We start from the raw sequence: 13,864 nt of genomic DNA on the forward strand, positions 1-13,864 counted from the left end.
TTGGCCTGAGCCTGGCAGTGGGGTCCTCATGCAGGTCTTCATGGTTAAATCAGAAAGACCAGAGACTACCTTCAAATTAGAGTTATGTCTACACTCTCTAGAGAAAAAGGCCACACCTGCCTGACTCAGTGCTCCCCTTCTGTGAGCTTGAAAGATTTTCAAGTCAAAAGAGAAAGTGGGCTTTGGTGACATCTGCTCCCCATCTGAGGGAGGTGGGAACAGCTCACACCTAGTCTCTTAGCTCCAGGCTGGACCTCTGGGCAAGAGAAACCAGACAGCCTTCAAAACACCCTCCAGAAATGGCAAGCATCACCTTACATGTCCAAAGACATGTGGCAGAGGTTGCCATGGTGGGGGAGTGGAACAGCAGAGTAGAGGGCTGTTTGCTCAGCAGCTGGTCAAGAGACTGGCTTTTAGTGCCCTGGTCCAGTTCTGATGGCCCAGGTGTGTTCTTCCTAACCCCAAAGGGAACCTAGAGTTTCCTAGCACTTTTAAATCCTTCTAAGGACACAGGAAACAAGGGGAGACTAAGAGAAGGAGATCAATGCAGCCAGCTTCTTGTCATTGTCATTGGCCAAGCATGGGTCAGACCAGCTGTGTAAAGACTGCAAAGTCTCCTAGGTTTGCAGGGAAGTTTGCTGTGCAGGGCAACACTGACAGCAACAACTTGTATTTCTTCTGCCACTCCAGTTTGTATTGCTGCCAAAGTGAGCTATTCCCTCCCCTGATAGCAGCTCAGCCACAGGCAGAGCAGGGATGGTCACATATCCAGCAGCTTCACTGCTTTCCAGGGATGCATTTGGAGCAAGAAGGCCTTGTACTGTTTGGTTTTGCCAACCAACATTTCCTAAGGGAAATGATGGGACTTCTGAGAAGTAAGTGTGTGTGTGTGTGTGTGTGTGTGTGTGTGTGTCCACTTAGTGTGAAGGTTCAGCAACATGAAAAACTTAAACATCACTTAACAGGAAAGTAGGCTAGAGACAGTCTCCAAGATTTACTGCCATTTCTACATTGTATGACTTCCTTAATTCCTTTCTTCATTTATCAGTAGTGTTAGCCTTAATGAGGCTTTTCAGGAAAAAAAAAAAAAAAAAAGCTGAAGTAAACACTACCCCTCCCCATCTGCCCCTGCAGGAAGCTATTGTGTTTTGGCATCTCCGGGCTGGGGTTGTGTGTCTTTGTTGTATACTCCGGATATCAACATATGAAAGAACAAGAGAGGGGGTTTTGATTTCTGGCCAATTATAATAGTTGCACTCCCAGAATGTTTTTGTGGAAACTGAGCTACAAGGTGATTTATAAAACATCCTTAGATTTTCCTTATGATCATGTCATGGATGTCAATTTGGAGAGAGTTTACTTGATTTTCTTGTAATATCTAGAGCCATACATTCATAATTGACAAACTTGTTATGGTAATGAAGATGGGACGGTGTAATTCATGAGAGTCTGCTTCCTTAGTCTTTTTTGAAGTGTGAAATTCATGTGGAGGTAAAGAGGCTGTACCATCCTGGGGTAACTCCAGATTGTTCCAGAAAGATGTGCCAGGGGGCCTTTGAGTCATTAATGCTCATAGAAACAGGTCGGATTCACTTACTGCTAAGACTTTACAATGCCCAGCCTTGCATTCAGTGGCTTAGCGTCAAGCGAACTCAAACCATGGGTTTGGACGCTCTAGGTAGAGTTTACAAGTCCCTGTGACTTCCACGCTAAACTTTGGAAAAATATCAGAAAGGTTCAGGCTTTTCCCTGTTTATCCAATTGCTAGATTTGTTCTTTTGAACGTTAAAAATACAAATGTATATTTTGATTCCGGCTAAGACAAATTAGGTACCGATTGGTGGAGTCCTCTGTTCTGAAGTTCCTTCACAGAGGAAGGTGGGAGCCAAGGGCTCCGCTGGAGTCTGTTCCCTCTGCCAGCTGCGGGGGACTGACTGGTTGGCAGTAGCTCTGGGCAGGCCTGGGGACTCCCAGTTGCACCGGTGGCTCCAGGCTGGGACCTGGGACCGCCCGGGAGCTCCTCCTCAAGGGGCCATGCTCAGTAATCCTCTCCAAGGCGCACGACCCATGCCTATCTCGGACAGAAAGGTGCCTGACCCATGCCTAGGTGGCAGGAGGCAGGGAGCCAGAAAGCGGCTCGGTAAAGGTTTGGAGAAACTCAAACCACCCGAACTTTCTGCAGTTAAAAAGGCTCCTAGGGTGGGCTTTCCGTTGCCAGGGGTGAGGGCGGGCGGGGCCTGGGGCTGGAGCTCTCCCACCCCCCATGCCCAGTAGAGTTTTGGCGGAAACTTACAAACTGGCCTTGTCCTGGAGGGGAGTAAACTTTTTCCGCTCCCACTGCAAACCAAGTTGTGAAGCAGGGGCAGTGTTGGGCTGCTAATCTGAGGGAAGAAAGGAGAGACACCGGGGTGGTGCTGGTGGTTTGCTGAGTGTGTCCCTGATAGTGGGTACTGGCTGGAGGTCCAGGTACTTGAACCCGGGGGCGGACACTTGTTCTAAACAGAGCAGAGCTGGGGCTTCTGGGGAAGTCTGAGTGTTCAGTGCAGCCCTCCGCTGCCGGAGTCCGAAGGTCATTTGCGCTTTTCGGTCTCCGACAAGAGGACACTACTGGAAGGAAAGACGCAGGTCATTTTCGAAAGGCTCTGTAAAGGACGGGCCGCCTACCAGGGGTGGCAATCCTTAATTACACCCTTCTGTCTAGGAATCCATCTTCCCCGGCAGAGTCTTGCACTCCCACCTCCTCGGGTGACTCAGCTGACCCGAAATGCCCACCCTATGGAAGATCAAGAAAAGTAGTTTTCTAAGAAGGTTAGAGGTTTGATTACACAGAGAAGTGTTTCCACTTAAGTCCAAGGCAATTACCCGCCCCTTCCCCCTGGTCTTCCTCCCGGTCACCCGGAGAAGAAAAGGACAGACTCCCACGCACGTACCCCGCACTTTGTTGGTGCGTGTGAATTTCAAATGGCGCTGTAAGTTCATTAGTGTTTGCAATCAGCGGCCGGCAGACCCCTCATCAGAGCCGAAAGCCGGCAAGAGCCATTCATCAGCATGAAGTGTTATTCATGGCTGACCCCTAAATCACGGCGAGAGTAGTAGATACACTGATTGGTCACAGCATGGGAGCCTCGGTGCTTTCCTCGTACCCAGCGTGGCTGGGAGGAGGGATGGAGGGAGGGGCGGCGGCGTGGACGTGGTTCAGTCCGGCAAATCCCATTTGACAGCGAAAAAAGCAGAAAACCGGGAATCTCATTTTTTGAATAAAGAAGAAGAAGAAATAAAGTACCTGTCATCTTGACAAGTGGCGTAGCGGAGGAGTCAAGGATTATAAATGATCACAGCGAGGTCCAGCTCGCCCTGTGATTGGGCTCTCCCGCGATCAGCACCAGGGAAGCGCATGGTAGGCTCCGCTCCTCTCTCTTACACACACACACACACACACACACACACACACACACACACACACACACACACACTCACACACACACGTGTACGCGCCTGGTCTCGGGCACACTAACCCAGAACGTCCCCCGCCCTTGCCCACAATTACGGTCCTGGATGCTGCTCCCTGGCACAGCGCCCTGCTCGCCTGCTCACCTTTCCTTTCTCTCCCTCCTCCCTCGCCTTCTCCATCCTTCCACTCCCCGGGCCGAGAAGCGAGGACTCGGGCCGGTGGAGGAGGCTGGAGGGACCCGGCAGGAAGCGCGAGGGGGAGCGCGCGGGGGAGAAAAAGAAAGTGAACTCATTGGCGCCCGCGCGCTTCCCTCCCCTCGCCGCGTCCCCGGGCCGCCCGGCTGTGGGCAGCGGAGGAAGTTGTAACACTTGCATCTCCCCCTCCCTCCCCTCTCCTCCACGGCCCCCCTCCCCTGCGCCCGGCGCCTTTGAATTTGGCCGGGGCGAGCGCAGGGGCGGACGCGGCGGCGGTGGCCGGGAAACGAGCGGGCGGCGCGGGCGAGCGGAGCGCGGTAAGTGCGGCGCCGTGCGCCCTCTTTCCTTTCTGGGGTCCTAGCGCCCGGGCCTCGGGCGCGGAGCGAGCGGGGACGCGCGTTTTCCTCCTCGAACCGCTGCTCCGAGAGGCCGCTGCGAGTTGGCCAGCCCTGCAGGAGGCAGAGCATCCCAGCTCGCAGACTCTCGGCGCTGAGGCGTCCGGGTTCCCGCCTCGGGTCCCCGCCCCTCCCTGGCGTCTGCCACCCCTACTGCCGGCTCAGGTGGGAACTTTGGCGGTGCCTCCCACCTGGCAGCTGGGCAGGGTTTTGGGAACTCTGGACTCCCCGGGTTCCACCAGAAAGGTGGTTCCCTGGAGCCTGTAGGGGCAGGGGGTGTAGATGACCTGGCTCCCTCTTGGGGTGCTACCCAGTTTGGGAACACAGGCTCTGGTTCTCTGGGAAGGTATCTGGAGGACTCCAGTGGGACTTCCTGGGAGCTGGAAGTCTTGGGATGTCAGCATTTGCCCGGGAAGTGGAGAGGAGGCTTCCCCAACTGCCAGGCGGCTAAGTTGCCAAGGAGTGAAAGAACTAGGGGCTGAGGGTTCTGAGAGGAGCGGTGATCTCGGCTGAAACTTGATTTGGAAACTCTGGATGGGATTGGAAGCAAACAAAACATACCCTGACCAGTGCATTAAAAAAAAAAAAAAATTACAGATGGAAGAGCCTGTTACTCACTTCAAGTCATTATCGTGTTTTACAACCGATTAAAGGGGGTTTCAGATGTTTCAGTTTGGGGCAAATGATGTGTGATGTTTGCTGAGCCACTTACTAAATGCAATCCAAATTCCCTTCGTGGTGGCACTCTGGTAGGACAGTTGGAAAGGTTAACTTGTTAATTATTATCATGGAGAAACGGTAGCGAGTAATTCCATAGGGTAATAATCCAGCGAGTGCATTTGTTCTCTGAAGTTCTTAGGATTCTAAGCTAGAGAAAAGTTCTCAGGACTTTGGAGTAGATGGAATGGCAATGAAACCCTAAGAACTGGCCTGGCACTTTTTCCAGGGCTCCAGAAAGCTGATCTACCAGAGACCAGGACTCTCCCTCAATAATACTTTTACTTCGTATCCTCTGGCTTTTTGTTTGTCAAACATTTGTAGACTCTGGCTGAATCCACTGGGTGATCTTTTCACAAGGAAAAGCAATGTGTGTGGGCATTACCTTGGTCTTCTGTGGTCAGGTTGGAAAGAAAGAAAAAGAGATAGATGATGGATGGATGGATGGATGGATGGATGGATGGATGGATGGATGAGAGAGACAGGAGATAAATGAGAGGAGGGGAGATAGCTGGCATCTTTGGAAATCTTGAAGAAGAACCCCTTAAAGTAGTATTACAGCTTAACCGGACTGAATCGATTCCCTCTGTCTTTAAAATATGATGCATGACCCCATACCTGTTTGAAAGAAATATTTATAGCCGCTCTACAAATATTAGGAATTTAGAATTAGGAATAGCTATATAATTATAATTTATTATAAATTATAATGTTAAAACCTGTTTTATACATAGCTCAGTAGTCTTATCCTGTGTGTTCCAGAGTACACTTTTAGGACCCAAAACTTCTGTTTTGTATTTCTTAATACATGAAGTTCTTGTTGAAACCTTGAAAGTTTCGATTTTTGATTCTAAATTCAGAGCAAATATTTAATTCTTTATGTAAGAGTAAGAGGTTAGTTCGGTAATAAGACTTGCTAATCCCACTGTAAAATGTCATGGCATTCACAAATTATTCCTAAATTCTTCAAAGATAGGGGTTTATAATGACATTAGTTATTCTAGTGTATATTTCAGAACTGTGTGCATCTCTCTTCCTGTTACATTTTCCTTAACACTGTTACCTTTTAAAATGAAAAGTTTTAACATTTTTTTCCTTTAAAAAGTACTGCTTTAATTGCAGGAAGTATTTATCTTAAATAACTTTAAAATAATATATAATATTATTAAAAAGTAATTCTTTTGAATAAGATGTGATATATCTTACATATACTGAACAGGTTTTGGAAAATGTATTTTGACAGGAACTATACCAGTATTTATGAATTTGGGAAATAATGAGATTCCCCTGTCAATCATATTAAAATTAGCAACCCAGAGTCAAGAATATTGACTCTAATGAATATTAGTTCAATATTTAAAAAAAAACAGATATAGTAGACTTGTGGATAGTTATTTTGTTGAAATGGAATTGTTTTGTGCAGCTGTATTTTCTAGAAATAAGTGAAAGAGGTGAAGTATGGAGGCTTTTCTTACTCTGGTCTTGTAGGAGTCTTCCTGTTTGAGAAAGGAACCTGCTTTATTAGGGTGAGGACAAAGGAAGAGAAGGATGCTTACCTTTGAGTAGAAACAATGCTACCAAATAAAGCAAAAGTTTTACATTTATTTGAAAGGGAGGTAGAGCTAACGGGAATGATCCAGTTAGCTGGTTGAAGCTAATCTTTCTTAGCTTTGCTTTGGAGAACTGAGAGTAATGCCTCTCTTTGTAAAGAGTCAAGCAAATAAGAGACTAGGGAAAACTGAGTGGCTATCACTGTGAGCAGAGTGATCTGTCAGAAGCCCTGAATCAGTGGTGGGCTGTAGGCATGAAAATGATGTTTTTGCAACAGCTGTGGAAGTGCATTTGGGAATACTGGGGTTTATCTTACCTGCAGTGAAGAGTCTAGAAATAAATCCAGCCTGTGATCATGTCCTGTATGAAAGTGCCACCCAACCAACTTCCTTAGGTTATAAATAGTGGTGATTTTAATCTATTTGCACTTTCTCTTTACTAACCTTCATTGCAAATCCCTACCTTTTGGATTGTGAGGTGGTAACAGAATGCCACGGAGGTACTCTGTGGGTGTGAAGCAGGGTGTTCAGGAGTAGTGTGAATTGTCTGTCCCTTTGTTGAAGCTGGGCTTTGGAGACCTGTTAAGCAGCCTGTCTTACATGTAGCTGGTCCACTCGGTGTTTCCTTTGACAGTCAGGTGTCCATTTTAACTCTGAGAGCATCCTTTTCTTTACATAGGTTGAGAACATAATGACTTGCAACTCTGCTTTTACTGTAATCTGAAATTGGTTATGGCTCCTTTGGGTTTTCAGTGGAAATCTGTGTTCGTATTTTCTTCATGAGTGGGCTGTGATAGTCTAGGGAAGAACTTAACTCACACTTGCAGAAGGAAGCTTTGCCCTGAAGAAGTAGCACAATAACACAGCTTATTTCAAAGTTTCAGTAGCCAAGTTGGAAAAATCATTTCTTATACGCTTCTTTTAGAACACATTTAAAACCTAATTTTAGAGATACCAGCTGTTTTAAGAGTCCTAATGGAAATTTTGTGCCTCCAAAAAAGAGGTGGAAAAAAATGTCTTAGTCTGAAAACTGATTAATTGTTGTGTCTTATAAAACCTGATTTATTTTATACTTTTTTTTTATACCAAGCATTACCATTATGAAGCATTCCTTCTAATTGAGATTAATGTTTCGGAGCAAAGAAGTGGTTTGGAGGGGGGCATTCATTTTGAGTGCCGTTGTAATCAATTTTAGATACAGTATTCCACAATGGATCAGTTTGCATCCAAACCTGCCTTATTATGTAGAATTAACTTGTTGGTGATTGATAGTAATACTTCTCTGTCTTGAAAAGTCATTTGTTTCCAAACAAGTGTGATGGTTCGTGAAAGTTTCAACATAGCACTTCTCATAATGAAAATATCTTGGTTGTGGAAACCTAATTTGAGCTTCTTCTTTTTTTTAATAAAAAAGGAAGCATATAAAGCATACGGAAACAAACCATTAATTCATTTCCAACAAAAGTCTCCCTTTTCCTCCCAAAATATAGTTTGTATCAGAGTGTACACTCTCGCACATCAAAAGAGATTATTGTATTTTGAGCCACAAATGGTTATCATTGCTCTTCTTAGGTAATCCCCTCCTGTTTTTTATTTACATCAACATTCCAGTTGAGTATTTTGGAGCTTTTTTAGAACTAGAAATGTGAAAGTGTTATGATTTTATTTCCTAAGTTGAGAGCTACTCTCCTGTCATATCTGCTGGATTGTATCACCCCACTGTGATGTTGGCATTTGTTTCTTATCTGTATCTGCTTGTCTTCAGTTTTGTCAGGTTCTTCCAAAGTATACATTAAGATTTTCTTAGACATTGGTCTGTACTGCAGTATGGATTGGAATACCTGCTTGAAGGCTCTGGAAAACAAAACATTGGAAGTTTAGAAGATTAATCCAGAAAAGTATTCTGCTACAGCTGTGAAATAAAGGGCTTCAGAAGAAAGATAGCTTTGTGTGATGATCTCATAGTGACATTGCTCTGTTGGTCCTAGAGGAGCTTCTTGCTTTATTTTAAGCTTCTGGATAACAGTAGATTTTTGGCCTTGGATTTGTTTTTTTCCAGTTTAAAACACTCATTTGGAAGTTTAAACTGTTAAAATAAAGCAGGTGAAATACCATTTTGAAAGTGTTATCCTAGACACCCATTTTGATACAAACTATGAAAATGCAGAAGCATGTTCTAATATGAATAGATGTTTCACACACCTAAACTAGGATAGGATCCATTCATTTGAAGACATCTTGATAACTTTTTTCATACTTTGACTGAATAACTGAGGTAATTGTAGAGTCAGATCAAACCACATAGACTTTGTTAATGATGATGTACTCAAGCCTGTGCCTTTAGTCATTTGTACGTTAATGTCAGTATCAAGCAACATACTCATAAGTCAGATGAATAGATAGTTGAAAGTAATGAGATGATGATGATGATAATGGTGCCTCTTGATAGTTTCTTGAACTCTTGGAGATGAGGGTTGACAACAAATCTGTGATAGGTGGCAGTCTTAACTGACTTCCATGACTTTGTTCAGATAATAGACAGTTACAATAAGTCTAGAAATATGTGAAGTTACATGTAACACATCAGCAAATTCTTTTTGTATATTTGAAAGTTGATCATAGTTCATAGAGATGATCTTTCTTTCCTTCCTTCCTTTCTTCTTCCTTCCTTCCTTCCTTCCTTCCTTCCTTCCTTCCTTCCTTCCATCTTTTAGCATTTCCCTCATATTTGTGCCAGTCTTCTAGAAACAGGCAATACCTTTTGAAGATTAAATTATTTAATAAATCATAGTGAGCAAAATCACACTTACATATAGAAGCCATTGTGGAATACTATTGGCTGACAAGGTATTCACAAACATTGTGGAATATTAAGTATTGGGAGAGGGGAGAGAATGATGTCATTTGGGTATCATAATGCTCCCATATTATTTAGCAATAGCTAGCTATTTTATAAGTGGGCTGACTGGGTCTCTCTGCCTTAAGCCCAAAAGGAGATAAAGGAAAGAAGGGAGGAAAAGAGGAGGAAGGAAGAAAAGGATAGAGGGGGTGAAAGATGGACTCTGAGTACGTTTTAAAAAGAGTTATGGTCCAAGTGTGTTCTGTGTACAGCACTGGGGTCCACAAGAAAAGCAACATAAAGAGCATATTTTGACATTTAACTTGATTGGGTAAGTACAGATGAAAATTAATGTAGAATTTTTCCATTTTGAAGTATTTGGATTTTAGAACCATGCATGAAAATTAGAACCCTGCTTTCTGAAACTGATTCAAGAATTCCAAATCTTGTGAATAAGTTATATTATAGAGGAAAGACAATGTCTTAACAGTCCATTTTATAGGTGTGCCAATTTTATAGGTGTGTGAATATGGGGCCAAGCATAAGTTTCCATATAGAGATTTAAATAAAAACTCAAAACTTGAATAATGAATAAGATCATTAAGAGGTAACTGACAAAGGTCACTTACATTTGATGATAAGGTTCTTAATCAATGTATTTCCATCATTCTGTCATTTCCTCAATTAATAGTTAAGAGTATGCTGATAATTCTGCTTCCACTTATTAAAACTTAGGAAGCAATAGCAGCCTGGTAATAACTGTCTTCCTACAGTCAGACTTTGAAGCAGCTCTAGTGCCACAACTCTGAGAGTAGACTTGTGTGACAGTGATGACTCCACCACCCCCCACCCTGAGCAAAAGAAAGGAAAGCTGTCTTTAAAAAAGAAAGTGGAATGAGTTATTTCATCTTGAGCTAAGCTCAAATCATATTCTACAGTTCGAATTGCTAGCCCCCTATCAGCACGAGGAGGTGTCTTTTTGAACAACAACGTGATCCCAAAGAAGAGGTCTTCATTCAAGACCGACTCCAGCATCTCTATTGTGTCCAGCATTTGACTCGTGTGCTGGGATGGTCTCTTAGGAGAGCTAATGCATGTGGACTGCCTTCTGGAAGGTATGTTATACAGAAAGTGAAAAGACATGGTCGAATATTTTACTTTTAACTTACAATGAGAAATGCATACAGTATTTTAATATGTTTGCATGAAGCCTTGCATTATATATTAATACTGGGATATGTTTATTTTGATCATTATAAAAGTGAAGCTATTGAAAAGTACATCTATTGTTTGTTTTCAGTCTACCAGATGGTCTTTTAATGTGTAACATCTCTGCTCATACTTTTAATTAAGGAATTTGGAATTTATCTACATGTAGGTGGGAAAAACTTGGCAAGAGACTCTAAAAGCTTCAGCAATGGGCCTCCCTTTATCTAAAATAATAACTGAAAACCTGCAATAGATTTGGCTACAAATTTTATTATTTTCAGAATTGCCAATCATTTCTAGCTAAAGCCATTTTGAAAAAGAAATTTTTAACTTTTTTCCTCCTAGGAATAAAAACAAAAACTCCAATAATGTCATGTTATTTTTATGTGGAGAAGAACAAATGAAATCAATATTTCAGATGATTTTTCCTATTTTGTGTAATTATTAATAGCAAATGTAGGTTAAAATATTGCAAATAAAAATTCAGTGAAGTAAATACAGATAATGGCTCCTAATAGGAAGGAATAGAGGCTCTTGTATGAATAACCATGTTTTGTCTTATGTAAAAGACAACTAATGCTTCTCAGAGGAATATTTCTGAGTCTATTGAGAGTGTCATTAATAACAGAAGAATTACCTGATAAGTTAAAATAGCAAAAAACTTAGCCTTCATCTTCTTAGATAGCACTTTAAATTTTCTCCAATCAATGTTAAAGCACTGGGAAAAACCATAACCCTCCTGGAAACAAGAGAATGTGTGTGTTGCTCTCTGAAACTATCGATGAATTGGAGTTCAGAATAGGGTGAGACTTAGAGAGATGCCCAGATGTTACTCTCAGCAATCAGAACAGAACAGATGTGTCCATCGACACGGTGGTGATAAGCTGGTGTTTCTGTGTTAAGTTAGCCTTCCTCCCCGAGGGCGAATGTTTACAATTGCAATGAATTTTAATTTGGGCAAGAATCAAAATTGTCACTCAAAGATGAGGTACCCTTCTCAGGTATAAGTAGATTGTCCTATCATTTTTTCTGATTAAAAAAAAATAAAGAAACCAAAGTTCTTCCTTAGTCATTGTTTTTGTCCCAATATGTATAATCTCTCAGTGACAGGTCTCTGACACAAGTATTTTTACATACAGTACTCATGTAATTTGAATTACCAACAAAATTTTTTTCACAAATAGTAGTTTTAAAACTTTTATTGTGGCAGGAACTTTGAATCAGTATAAAGTATAAAATGATTTTAAAATGTTTGCTATTTTGTGTTTTTATCCTGATTTAATTTAATTTCTGTAGTGTTTTAATTTGTAAGGTAGTAGACATAATATTTTCAGCAGTCCTAACTTAAAGAAAATAATATAATGCAAAGATATAAATTAAATTTATTTTTAAAATTATTCATGCATGGATATAAAAATTCCTTTATTTAAAATATATTTTAAAACAAAGCAGACCTATGTTATAAATTTGAAAATTCAAATATTGTGTCATTGTGATCATTTATTTATGCATATGGTTTTTATGTGTTACATTTTTCTATTACCTAGGAAACTCTAGATTTTTTTTACATGAATAATATGTCCTCCAGTCCATAATTTAGAAATTAAAAAGATTAGTAAGCAAAATATACAGAAACTCACATCTGTTTTTAAGTTAACTTAAAACCAAAAATCATCCAATATGTCTGGATGTCTAAAAAAATCATCAATATACCTTAATTTAATGTATATCACATTTTACTTTATTTAGACATTTAGATATTTGGAAAATATCATTAAACTATGTATATATACAATCTACATAGATATTCAAATTAATAATATAAATACACCACTCTTCTTTCAAGTATGTAGTACCTTCTTGAATTTGAAGTCATAAACCATGAGTGCATTTGTAAAGTTAAGACCATATTTCAAAGAGTATCAATTCATGGTATTCCAGGTTAATATAATTTCAATAATGTTAATATAATCTTCATTACCATATGATGCTAGCAAGTTGGGTTAACCCTTAGTCAATAATAGAATGGAAGTCTATGTCTTTTCTATGGCCATAATGGAAGTCTAATGTCTTTTCCCTTAAGTTTTAAATGCTATCTTCAGTTTCAAACAAAATAACTCAACTCCAGTCTGCAGATATGGGTACTTGTTTTGTTTGATGCCATCAGTTAGTTCTCTTAACATCATCTGATGAAAGTAGCATTTAAAAACTGTATTGTACTTCAGGTAGGATTTTTAACATATCAAATTTGGTGAATTTTATATTTAGCTATATGCCAAGATTAATGTATACTGCTTAAGTCATTAATGTATCACATTTAATTTAAATAGCAGAGGTTCCTCAATTGACTGTGTAATTAGCATTTAAGTTGTGAAAAGACTATATAATTTGTTTTGAAATTTTTAAATGTTGAAAAAAGATAAGTTTAAATATTTCTCTATCTTGAAAACAATGTTATTAATAATAAGCCATTAGGGGAATCTGTTTATTATTTTTATCTTCCTTTAGAGTACACGTTCTAAGGTATTTTATCATTTAAAATGTAGAACATAATAATTTGCTTTCAGAGTAGACATAAGTTACTAATGCACATAATGATTTTTATTTTCCAAAGGAAGTGTCTTGAGGCTTTGTATTTGAGGCTCTGATTCCTTTAAGATTAACAATCGTTTGTATAAATGGCTAATTTTTTGTGGAAGACTGTTATATACTTTTTATGTTCTCATTATGACTTTGAAAGAGTAGCTCATGGAGCAGAGGCAGCTTGGGGCTTGGCTGACACTCTTTGATGAAGGATTACATATTCTCCTCTAATCTGTGATCCCAGGATCTATTACACAATAGTTTTATCAAGGAGAACTGGGCTAGCTGGGTATGGTTTCATTTCCTCTAAACAGCTGATTCCTTGTCCAGATCCAATATGTATGTGGAATTTTATACTAAATATACATCGGGGGCATGAATCGGTACAATGCTTAAAATCCAAGATCAAAAACACTGAGGCAAAAAAGTTTGTGGAGGGTGCTTTTTGATTAGGTGCAGATGATCAGAGCCCCCCAGGGATTGTGGGGTCCCCAGTCACCAAGTACTAGATAGAGTATCCGGGATGGGGATGTCAATATAGTCTCTTCCCTCTTGCTAATTAATGCTCATAGCAACTTAGTATCTAATGACATACAAAAAGGAAACCATCATAGAAAGGTTTATTAATTTTTTTCTGGCCAGGTATCTAAACTAGGGAGCATGTTATATGCTTTGGTCATGGCTTAAAAGGTTGAAAGCACATTGTGTTTCATGTAGGCATGAGAGGTCAAAATAAGTGTGTCATGGAGAGCTTCTATTTTGGTTTAAGAAATACCTTAAAAACTAAATGGTCAGATGTGCTTATGTTTATATCAGTTCCATTTAGTGAATACCAAATAGAAGACAAAAACTTAAAAAAAATCAAATAGTGTTTAATTGGCACATTTCAATTGTAAAACACAAGTAATGCAAAGTAATAAAAGTAA

The 13,864-nt window shown here is 40.5% G+C and overlaps 1 protein-coding gene across 1 annotated transcript in view; it reads left to right on the plus strand.

The window, feature by feature from the left end:
* The first annotated feature begins 9,831 nt into the window (after window positions 1–9,831).
* The window catches only part of Tenm3 (teneurin transmembrane protein 3), a 590,659-nt gene continuing 586,626 nt past the window's right edge, over window positions 9,832–13,864 (plus strand). Inside the window, exon 1 of the mRNA XM_027391059.2 lies at window positions 9,832–10,261. The gene's annotated coding sequence lies outside the window, so the exon portion shown is untranslated. The remainder of the gene's footprint in view (window positions 10,262–13,864) is intronic.

Source organism: Cricetulus griseus (assembly GCF_003668045.3).
Source record: "Cricetulus griseus strain 17A/GY chromosome 1 unlocalized genomic scaffold, alternate assembly CriGri-PICRH-1.0 chr1_1, whole genome shotgun sequence".
Lineage (NCBI taxonomy): Eukaryota > Metazoa > Chordata > Mammalia > Rodentia > Cricetidae > Cricetulus > Cricetulus griseus.